General features: G+C 47.3%; 1 long non-coding RNA gene across 1 annotated transcript in view; it reads right to left on the reverse strand.

The window, feature by feature from the left end:
- Positions 1-949: 949 nt before the first annotated feature.
- LOC130593036 (uncharacterized) overlaps positions 950-12,253 on the reverse strand; it is a 61,413-nt gene continuing 50,109 nt past the window's right edge. Inside the window, exon 3 of the long non-coding RNA XR_008970737.1 lies at positions 950-1,913. This is a non-coding gene — a long non-coding RNA (uncharacterized LOC130593036). The remainder of the gene's footprint in view (positions 1,914-12,253) is intronic.

Genomic DNA, 12,253 nt, shown 5'->3' on the forward strand with positions numbered 1-12,253 from the left:
GCCCGTGTGCTGTGGCACAAGCTTCACACCCAGGTCTCACATCTCATACTACATGAAATGATGCTACATTAAGAGAAGGCGAATGATCCAGATCCAAAGGTTGAGCAGAGCCTTGCTGAAGGTTTACACTGTGCCTTTTTACACGTGATCAACTAAGGCTGGAAATAACCAAGCACAGCCTTTAACTACTAATCCCTCCTCTTAGCCCAAAAAAGCCAGGAAAAGGTGTAAATGTTAGTGAATTCAGACCTTATTTATGGCGGTTATGGCAAATCCTGACACAGAACATAGTACCAGGTGGTTTGAGGCTGTTTTCAGCAATTAGAGTATTTAGCCAGAAGCATAACAACCCTCGCATCATGTTTGCTTTCAGCTCAGTGCGAGACTACTCCAACTCCTATCCGTATTCTCCACAGATGAGCTCAATTGGCAGGATCTGAGCAGGATGCACAGCTCTGAGGGTTTTGGTTACTTTTAAGTTAGACACAGGTAGAAGTAAAGGAAAAGGTGACAACCCTGAGAGCATTCCACACTTGTATTGACAATATCCATCACAATTCCAACAAAAACGCGTGAGGAGAGCAGCAGCAGGCATCCCCTATTTGCAAGAAAACCAATAATCACCATCCTCTCAGCCCTGTATCCCCCATGGACGTTTCAGGGGGTTGGAACTGGGTGATCTTAAGGTCCTTTCCAACCCAAACCATTCGATGGTTCCATGATTCATGTTCTCCTAAAACCCCTGGAAGTCTGGCTCAGAGAAAGGAACAGGCTCCAGTATGGAGGAGAACACTCAGATTTATGACACATGCACACAGTTCACAGAAGTATTCGTGCAAGACCCAAATATATCCTCCCTCCCTGGGCAGGACACATGAATTTTGCCAAACAGCTGACCTTATGAAGGGTACACCTTGAGTAATGGGAAACCTGATGTCCTCCAGCTTAGGAATTACTCCATGTGTGACCTGAGCCATGGAGGACATCATCTGAATAATTCCTGTGATGTCTTCTGGCCTTCAACTCCATTGCCCGAGATTTATGTCACCAATTTGCAGCAAAGTGCAAGGTGAGCGCAGACCATCAGGGCTCTCATTTCATAGCTTTTTATACCAAATTTGTTAAAGTACAGGTAAAAATGTAAAAGGAAGAGCAATGGCATCTCAGGCAGAATCTGCAACTTGGCTGGAATTTCACAGACTTACTCTTAGTTCACTGGCAAGAAACAAATCCATCCACAACAGGAAAGTTACTGAGGACAGTCAACAATAACGATGATCTGGGTCACCATGGGCCGCTGATACATCCCTCCCACCAAGGAAAATCACCCCATTTTTCATCCCAGCGAACTTCAGATGCTTTAGGAATGGTTTATTCTGCTGATTATTTCTGTCAAATCACTCCTATTATAATTCTGAAGGCTGTGATCTGGAGTTAATCCCTGGCTCCAGTCCCCCCAGCGCTTGAAAAGATCTGATCTCAATCTTGGCATGAACCATTGTGCTCTGTCTCCTAATAATTCAACTCAGGGTAGACAAAGCTCCATAAACGTTCCTAAGGTCGGAAATGAATGCATATTTACTGCAACAATAGCTGTATTACCAACCATTCACAGCTCCAAGAGCAAAGCACGGGAGTGTCTTTGGAAATAAACCCAAACAGATGTCTCCAGTGTGCGCAGTTATCGCATCGGCAGAACACTGCTTTCAGTCATCTCCCTAGTAATTAATTTTTCTCTTATCACTAAAGCCATTTTAAAGACTGGGAAGAAAAAAAACCAACAACCCTTCTTTTCTCACCAGCCTCTATGCAGATCCCAGGATCTCATCCACAGATGGTTCCGAACGGAGAAGTCACTTGAGACACCCTACTGCTGCCTCCACCATCGGATCCCGGCAGCCCCTGTTGTCTTCCTGCAGAGAGAGAGATAACAATGCAGTTTTCCCCCCATAAAAGCCAGTGCAAAAAAAGCATTTACCTGTAACAACAAAAGCAAGCAGATAAATAAGAAGAAAGCCCACGTGGTGCTGAGGATAACAAGCAATTAAAGGATTTAAAATGCATAATTTTGCTGGGAAACACCATTGGAATGGGTGAGCCGTTAATGACTCGGAATGAAAGGGGGGGGCTCATCTCTTGCTCAGGACCAAGACAGATCTTTTATCACTGGTGACTCTTTCATCCCTGGCACGCTGGAGATGTGTGCCTACCACAGGAGTTTTTGTCATTCCAATGATGGAAAGAAACTTTCCCAAGCTTGCTGTTGCTGCCTTGGATGCTGGAACTGCCTCAGGAGGATGAGGCAGGGGGATGAAGACCATTGATGTCTTTCAGCCTGAGCTGGATGGAGAGTGTAAGCCCAGACTCATACAGACAGGCCTGACCTGGAGATATTTAGTCCTAACTGAGCATGGGGTTGGACTAGATGACCTTTGAGAAGGTCCCTTCCAACACAAACTATGATTCTATAGGATGGCACCCACCATCCTGTGCCCTAAGCTCACCTGGCTGAGCCTTTCCTTTTACTAGGCGCAGTTCACCCCTTTCAACAGGGCCAGCACTAAACCTAAGCCCCTTCTGGTCCTCACAGAAAGGCTCGAACAAGATTTATGAGCTGCAGAGCTTTCTGCTGAGTGATTGTCACCCTTTCTACACTCCTTTTTAAGCACATCTATTATGTTTAGAAAGACAGACAATCAGCTAGCTGGGTGGACAGGCATAAATAGATATACTGGATAAAGAGCCATTCAGGGCAGCATCTTGCTGCCTATCTCTCTTTAAGCAGCAGCGGTTTAAACATTACTCTTTTCACAGCCCGAAAGACAAGAGGACTGATTGGTTTTTTAAAACAAGCTGAATCCCATCTGACCACACAAATGGCATGGAGCTCCAAGGAAAAACCCAGCTCTTGGGAGAACTGCACCAGAACTCTAACTGGATGATACCCATTCGCAATACAGATAAGGCTGAGAGATGCGACACAAGACATTAGCACTGGGGAGCTCTATTTTCATCATGTCAGAAAAGTGGCCTCATTTTTCTCATTTCTGGAAGATGATGGGGACATTTGCTTTGGAATTTTGCCATTCTGTTGATGATTCTTTCTTCTATAATTGTGACCAGAAACGGCAAAAAGGATTTTGCTTACAGAATTCAAAGACACAAACCATACAAACCCCACAAGAAATCATCTAATGAAAGGGATCGACCAGTTATAATTATAGCCTGAAAAGATGAAAACTACGGGAAGCAATGGAGGTGTCAAAGGAGGAAATTGGGAAGAGTTTTCCGAGCTTAACATCTGGTCAGATAACACATTCCCTGATAAGCACCAGATAAGTTTCGCTCTTTACAGGGATGAGAATTACCCACCACTAGTGTTTGCTGTGGGTTCCCTCAGTGCCCAGCATGAAGAGAGCCATTCCTACTGCTACAGCGCTGCCTTTTGTCCTGTTTGGAGGGCTTTGAGTGTGATTTGAATGGGGTTTTCCCCCCTTGTTTTCATCTTGTGTTGCTGGTATGGATGAACGAGTCCCAGAACTATGTAAATCTGTGTAAAGAAGCATGGTCTTAATGAGCAAAGAGTTACACTGGCTTCTGCAAGCCACAGACCTTTCTCTGCAGCTTAGCATTGCGAAGGGCACAACTGGGACCTGCTGGCTCTGACCTGTGCTCTTACCTAAAAGCTCTCGTTCATTAAGCTCATCCCATGGAAACTCTTACAACTGAGGCCTGAGCTCAAAAGGAGCAGTGCCACTTGGAGATGGGGCCACCACGGTCATAACTTCCGTGGCTGCTGAATGAAGCCCATTTGTTTTTGCTAGATTTTAACATGCAGACGTAGGATGCCTCTGTTAGTTCTCCATTTGCAGTAGGAAAATACCAAGAGGTGAATTTCTTTATATTACTTTCTTTATTGGCATTTTCATTTTTTAAATATAAGCATCATCTGGTTCACATTACTCAGGCAGCCACACAGGAAACGGTAATAAGTTTTGCTGATATTATTTTTCTCTGAGGGATTAACAAGGATAATATTTATATACGTATTAAGAGATTGGTGCATACCCTCGGGCAGCAGCGAAGAGAAGCAGCAATATCAGCCGCATCAAAACAAGCTGCAGGTGGCTGTGATTGCATTGCAGTGGTACGGCAGGACTGAGGGCACAGAAAGGACATCACTTTGGGTACTGGCACCAAACGACTCTAAGCTAAATCATCTTGTGGTGCTCACCAGAAAGGGGATGATTTTCCAAGACAGATTCCAACAGTTTCTGTCTGATCAGCTATCACGGGCTGAGGATTTGGGGCCAAGTCTATCGGCTGTGTTTCCTTAGGGAGGAAAAGGGGGAAGTTGCCATCTACAGAAAAGACTTGTTTTTTATACTCTAATCATCCTGCAAACATTTATGATGAAGATCAGCGTTGTGGTCCTGTTTGGGGATCCCAACTCCAACCAAAGGCTGGGTATGACCTGTACATAGAATACACTCGCTCTTCAAGGTGCAACTTTGGCACTTACCTAAACTGTCTAAATGAAGAACAAGTATTATACAAGGGCCTGTAGGGACAGGCCAAGGGGAATGGCTTTAACCTGCCCGAGGGGAGACTGAGATGAGCTCTTAGGCAGAAGCTCTTCCCTGTGAGGGTGCTGAGGCGCTGGCACAGGGTGCCCAGAGAAGCTGTGGCTGCCCCATCCCTGGCACTGCTCAAGGCCAGGTTGGACACAGGGGCTTGGAGCAAGCTGCTCTAGTGGAAGGGGTCCCTGCCCGTGGCAGGGGTTGGAGCTGGATGAGCTTTAAGGTCCCTTCCAACCCAAACCAGGCTGGGATTTTAAGTCAGTCCAGCTGGCCTCTGTAGTCATGAGCAAGACATGGGTATCTTCAGACAGGGTCAGACTATTTGAAGACCCTCTGTTTGCACTGGCTGAAGAGTGGGATCCCACACTGGGTGGGATTTGTTATTTCTTAATATGTTATCCAAGCCTGACACAGCTACGCATCCCCTTTCACTATAGACATCTACACAAAACATACTTCCAACCATTTACAATCAGGGAGAATCGTAACCAAAAAGAGGGAATAAAGGGGATTGAGTACAACGACTGGGTGCAATGTGCTGGCAGAGCCCAGCAGTACCGAGTCCCTGTCCTCTGCCTGCCCTAGTCAAACCTGTGAAGATAACCACAAGATGATATTCAGATCATAACCGCACAATCTGACATATTTTGCTCTTTAGTGCACCCATTTCACACCAGAGCTCGAATCATTTCATGTTGTTTTGTCCTTTCAGCTCCTCCACGAGCAACTGCCTCTTTAATCCACACTAGGATGGAAAGCAGTGAAGGAAAGAAACCTTGTGGCATTAGAGATGGAAGGGAAAAAGGCAAGCTGTGATTGATGTCTGTAATACCAACCACACAAATCACAGCGCTCAGTGAAACTCCTATAATTTAAGGCAGAAATAAGAAGTGAAACATTATGCCCATGTCAAATATGATAGCTCTTGGAATAAGACAAACACTGTGCAATCAGTTTAGACAGCAGGACACAGAAGAGAGGCCACAGGCTGAGAATATAAATAGTATGGATCCAAAATTGCCCATTCCCAGGTCTGGGTGTCTGGCATGACAGCACTGATCTGAGCAGACTGCAGCATCTCCTCCTCGAGAATACAGTGAAAGGCAACGCATCTCTCTCTGATTTCACTGCTTTGAAATGTTTTCCAGCCTTCCTGTACAAGGATTTTATCTGAGCCAACCTCCTTCCAGGTCAGCAGGACATAAACTTGGCAACTGACTTTAATGAGACTTTGCTCACACTTTGAAAAGTAGAGCCTGCACTGAGTAAAGCCTGAATGCTCCCAACTCCCATTGACTCTCGCTTATTCCAATGCAGGTCCAGCCCCTTGAGAGGAATTCCTACCCTGTGCTGAGCAGCATTCTGGCCAGTGGAATTAGGGATGGAAAAGGGTACAATTGTCCTGGTCCCACCTCTAGAGCTTGGATACCCACATGCCTCCCAGATGAGACCCAGCAGGAGAAATGCTGCATTTCTAATTCCTACCAGACCCAAACTTGAGTTTTACTGTGTTTGCCAGCAGCATCTCAAAGCATTGAAGCTTAACAACATTGCCCCCTCTCCCCTACCACGTGCAAAGTGAAACCTCACACAGAAATACAGCTTCCAGGAGGTGCGCATGGGATGGGCTCTTCCTTTCCCAGTGCAGTGGTGCGGGTATGGGAGAGGACATAAGCTTGGAAAGGCTGTGGTGGAGAGAGGTCACTGCCCTAAGGCAGGCGAGGGGAGATGCTGCTCTGCAGGACATGGAGCTGTGCTGGCCCTGCTCCCTCTGGCGCCATCCCACCCCTGCTCTGTTGGGTGCAAGGGGGACATGGGGCAGCTCCCAGTGATGCTGCAGCAAAGTAACTGTGCAAACACCCTGGCAGGCAGCAGCCTGGAAGCAGCATGGAGTAATGGTGGTGTTAGGAGCCTCGGGGGCTGGCTGCTCTATCTGTCAACCCACTGTATGCAAACCTCTGGGGTCAAATCATGGAGGACAAGCCCATGCTGCTTCTTTGCACTTTCCACCTTTCTAGCCATTTTAGCCTTCCTTCCCACAAAATCAGCTCGTTTTGGCCTGACCTTGCAATGTGACAGCTCTGCTAAACTCTGGCAAAATTAACATGATTTGTCCCCCTTCATGTTGCTGCATTTGCTTTCACTGTGCTCCTCCAATCTGTTTGCTTCCAGCTCAAGGGCTCCCTAATTGTATTCCAACGGAGAGAAAGCTCGTGATTAAAACTCAAAGGCGAGCCTGTGCAGGTGTCAGGGACCTTGATCCTGCAAACTCAATCTTCCTGATGGATTTAATCCCGGGATCTGCTTTGTAACCCTTGTGCTGGGTGTAACAGCAACCCCCACTCCCCTGCCCCTTCTCCTCTCACCCCTACAGCAGTTTCCTCATTGCTTAAAAACACCCAGTGAGGCTACATCAAAGTGAATATTGAGACTTGTATTATTGTTGCCAGGGGTGACATTAGATGAGAATTGTATGAAACAATAAGGACGCTGGAGTATAATCCATTTGACATTTGGAACATGTTCCCAGCGCTCTGTGCTCCTCGAAACGTTCACGCAACACAACTGTCTTCATTTCCATCACGCTGTTTGGGTGCGTGAGGAGATTCATCGCTCCCTTTATTTCCCTCCCTGGGCATTCTCTGCGAGGCCAACAAAAAGCAAAACCTCATTTCTGAGGCCGCTGCCCTGTCCAAGCATCATCTTTGCTTGTTTAGACCCAGAGCATGCACCTACAAAGCTGACTGCTAACATGGATTCATTCTGCTCCAGCAGAATGGGGTGATGATAGCGTGGCACAAACACTGTGTTCTGACCTTAACCATGTGGAGCACAGCCCAAGTTTGCTTCTACCACCCAAACACGTGAAGGCACAACTACAGAATAAGCCCCTGGCTCCTTAGAACTTTTCCAGCTTCACGGCCAGAGCGCATAGAGAAGGGATTATTTTACACTATAAATCCCATGTGCATCCCCATGATCCCAGGAATTCGCAAAGGAACCAGAGCAACTCACGAGCCTTGTTCCCACTGTGTGATGCTGACCCGTGGGCACTCAGCCTTGCTCCTTCCTGCAGTGCACCTTCGTTGCTGCTCTTTCTCCCGTTTTACATCCAAAGGCTCACCTTTTCAGGAAGAAAAGCCTGGCCCCCTTCAAAGCATCACCACCGAGTTCAACTGGTCCCAAAGCGCAAGCAGTGAGTCAGCTCAAACACCCATGTATCCCCACAAACACGTGAAGAGCCGCATCAGCAGCTCCTCCTCCACAGACTCGATATCCATATTCCAAGTAATAACCTCAATTACAGATTCAACAGGATCATCTCATTTCCTTGCTAGGTTCCCCATGCACAGCCTCCCTCCTCCCAAAGCCAGATGCTCATCCCTGCCCATTGCACTGGCTTGCAAGGGAACTGTTATTCCTTACGACCACTGAGCGATTTAGCTGGGAAATTACCCCATACAGCAGCGGATCACTTTTCAGCTGGAAAATGTGCAACACTGCAGCTGAAAGAGATTCACCACAAAGCATACAGCTGGGCTGTGCAGAGATCTGGAAGCACTTGGGCTTACTGTTAATTCCGATGGGAATCGGAGGCTTTGGCTCCTTGTCATGTTTGAGCGGGGAGAGTCAGAGCGGTCAGAGCTGGCGAATTCACATTCCAAGATTACCACAGCAAATTCTTCAGCAGAACTGCATTAAAGACGTGTTTATCCTATAGAACATCTCTGCTTTATGGCATTTTCACTTCAGGAATCATTCTCCTGCCCTCTGAGCTGCATGTTGTGAGTTATTTCTTACGGGAACCCTGCTTCAAGCCTGGAGATTCAGCCCAGGCTCGTTCAGAGTCTCGATGAACTTGTTAGGATGCCGGGCTGATTGATGGGGCTGATGTGAACACAGGTGAGACACATTGATGTGAACACACCGGCCTCTGCTTGAGATTCTGGGCTCATTCTTCCTTAAGTGAAGCTTAAGGAACATGAACCTCCCTAACTGCCAATGGATCAAATGTCTGTGACACGTTCTGCAAGCTGGAACAGGGACAGATCCCTGCCCTGAGGATGTGCCCAGCCTGGAAGACAGCAGTGGAAATGATTCTGCTCCAGGTTCCCACCACTGAAGAACTGGAAACCATGGTTTTGGTTCTTCAGGCTCTGTTTTTACCCCGCTGCAAGTGTTGGTTTCATCAGCAGGGCCCAGGGAATCGTGCTGCCTGCTCTGCTTCCCTGGGAGCTGCTGTGGTCCCTCTGAGCACCTCTGGCCAGCATCCGCACAGCCACTAACTTATGGGTTGCTTCCGGGCAAGGAGGAAAAGACATCCTGACCTGATGTATGAATGGGGTCCTACACAGGCTGACAACAAAATGGCAAAAGTATGTGTATATAGACAATACAAAGTGAAATAAAAAGTCCTTTGGGAGAAAAGGATTGACACTTTCTACTTTGGAAAGCCCACACAACAACTTGAGTGATGCTAAAAGGTATTAAGTACTTGTATTAAGAATGAAGCCTAATGATACACCATATTGGCAGAAAATATTGGTGGGATCCACCAGTGACACTAAGAACCATGGAACTGTTTGGGTTGGAAGGGACCTTAAAGCTCCTCCAGCTCCAACCCCTGCCACGGGCAGGGACCCCTTCCACTAGAGCAGCTTGCTCCAAGCCCCTGTGTCCAACCTGGCCTTGAACACTGCCAGGGATGGGGCAGCCACAGCTTCTCTGGGCACCCTGTGCCAGCGCCTCAGCACCCTCCCAGGGAAGAGCTTCTGCCTAAGAGCTCATCTCAGTCTCCCCTCAGGCAGGTTAAAGCCATTCCCCTTGGCCTGTCCCTACATCCCTTGTCCCAAGCCCCTCTCCAGCTTTCCTGCAGCCCCTTTAGGCACTGGAGCTGCTCTGAGGTCTCCCCTTCAGGAGCCTTCTCTTCTCCAGGCTGAACAATAATGTGAAAGATTTTCTCACTGAAAAGTGCACTTTGGGCTTTTTACTTGGCATTTGTGGAAATGACTCCACACGTTATGGGGCAGGGCAAGGGTTGGCTTGCTGAGATGGCATTAGCAGAAGCAGCTCCCAACCCTGCCAGCCCTTGCACAAGGTCCTGGCTGTGAAACCTTTGGACTGTCCTTTTAACAAAGTAGGAAGATAATTAAATTTTGCAGTGTGGTTATACCTCAGTAAATATTGTCTATAAAAATCAATTGGCATTTTACTGTACTTAATGTATAATAACGATTCTTATAAATCTAAATTATCCTTATAAATCTAAATTAAATGCCTCGGTTTAAATGTATTTAGGACATTTAATTAATAAGTGTTACCAAATAACCATTACTAATCTGTTTACTTCAAGCCTGATTTCCATTTCCAAAGGATTTATTTCTCAGCAGTGTGTGTGGGAGGGTGAAAGTGAATGGATGTGAATGGGCTTTGAAAAGCTGCTGCAGGTACAAGGAATTCTCACAGATTGCCCAAGAAATTCCCTCATCTTTCCCCCCCCCTCCACATGTGCTGGAGCCAGACCTTTGCAAAGGAAAAGCTCCATTCCGACCCATCTGCAAGTGCTCAAAAAGTCCCGACGTCTGGAACATCCTGTTTTGACATTTCCTCATTGCAAGCTCTGCCTTGCTCTCCACGTTCATTTTCCAATTCAAAACTTAGAGAAAACAAGGAAGGATGAAAAGGTCAAAATCCCAAAGAACTGACTGAAATGAGATCTTTGGGTCCAACACAAGCCCCATACGGATGTGCCATTTGTGAAGGACACGGAGTTGTACTTTTCTTCCCCATAACTTGCCTTAAATCTGCCCTTCAACGAGGTCTAAAGGGCAAAATGGCTCATTTAAGGTCCATCACAGAGCCTGGGATGGGCCAGGACTTGAGCTCCTCCATGTACAGCTGGGCTCAGCTGGTCTACGTTCAAAAATCCCAGATTCTGGTCACTATGGGACGAGCTCGTGCTGAGTTCATCCACTCCAGCTCACTGGGCCCCTTCCCTCGCTTCAAATTCCCTTTCCAAAACACTGTGATGCTTGGGTTTGGAATGGGATTTTATTATCCACTTGCTCAAGCGGGAAGGAGGTCTCGTTTAGTCTCTTTTTTTTTGCTAAAAAAGCTGGAGAAAACCCAATGTGCCTCAAGCCAACCCCCAAGTTCTTCCCAACAGCCACAAGCACAACTGCCCGGCAGCTCTGCTCCAAAGCCCCAGCTGGACTTGCACCAATGGATTAGTCCTTCCTCCCACCCACAATTAACACCCATGGACTTTGCCTGCAGCAAGCCAGAGGGTCAAATTCAGAGGATGTGGAGCGTGGTGTAATTCTGTTGAACCAAAACACTGCATCTACTCCAGTGATTAATTTAGCTAAAACCATGTAATTATGAGCAATAAAAACGTATTCCTTCTGCTGCTGGGAACTGGCTGAGACCGTTTGCCTGTCTAACAGCAACATTAGGCCTAGTAGCGATCCTAACCCAGTTCACACTGCCTTAAAGCATTAGTCTTCAACCTATTCAGTGCCCCATAAGCTACAAACGGATGATCACAGAGCAGTGGGAGGCTACCGGAGCGAGCTGTGGGCATCCTCCTTGGGAGGTTGAAGAGATAAGTCGAAGCTCATTAAATCCCCTCCCTCGCACAGGGTTTATGTACTAACTAAGCCAGAGCTGAAGGTTAGAGTCAGACATCCAATTACGATCATTCTAGCGCGTTTTAATTAGTTAATGACTGGAACAAGCTGGTTTCCCACTGCCGGCGCAGGCAGGGTGACTCCTTCCAGGCGCGCTCCTGGTGTCTGACCGTGCAGACAGCAACTGCTTTCCCGGTGGGAGACACCCCGACAGCCACAGGCAGTTCCCACCTCCCTCCTGTAGCACTGCAGCTCCAACCCAGCTCACAGCGATGGACACTGCTTTGCCCTTACACACTGAGTCCCAGGTGCAGCACAAACACACGCTGGGGGAGACTGGATGAGAAGAGAAGGATGTGGAGTGTTGGACAAGAAGCTCCCCGTGACCTGGCTTCAGTGTGTGCTCAGGGAGGGGATTCTGCCCCTTTAGTGCACTCTGGTGCTTTGAGGAACCTGCTCCAGTGGAAGGTGTCCCTGCCCGTGGCAGGGGGTTGGAACTGGGTGAGCTTTAAGGTCTTTTCCAACACAAACCAAGCTGGGATTCTATCAGTCCTTGAAATTGGGCCCATGCTACAGACCTCACTCCTACAGCTCCCCTTCCAAGCCACCGTCAGCAGAGAGATAACTTCAGGACCGCAGCACATGCAGCTCCCAAAGGGAATTTTTAGGCACTGTTGAATTCGCTATGGAAGAGTGATACAAAGGCAAATACCTTCTAGGAAGATGAGGTATTTCAGAGGCTGTCTGTCTTTTCCTACTTGATTCAGACTGAGCTTGGCAGATGGAAGCAAGCCCAATCCTAAAGAGGGAAAAGAGGTTGAGAAAATGCTTTGAGAGGCAGCCTGGCATCTCCGCTTTAACAACTGCTCATCTCTTGGAGTGACATTTGACTTCATCTGTCTAACGAGGCTGATGGTCTCTCAGTGTGTTTCTTCTGATTGGGCTAATTTATTTGTTTTCATGCTAAGCTTTATTGCTTATTGATTTCCCAAGTCATTCTCAACCTATGTCAGCTCTTATCTGCTCCAAGTAATAGAAAACCTT

Source organism: Pezoporus wallicus, unplaced genomic scaffold, assembly GCF_028554395.1.
Source record: "Pezoporus wallicus isolate ANWC-B61680 ecotype Strahan unplaced genomic scaffold, APGP_CSIRO_Pwel_v1 contig_10769, whole genome shotgun sequence".
Lineage (NCBI taxonomy): Eukaryota > Metazoa > Chordata > Aves > Psittaciformes > Psittacidae > Pezoporus > Pezoporus wallicus.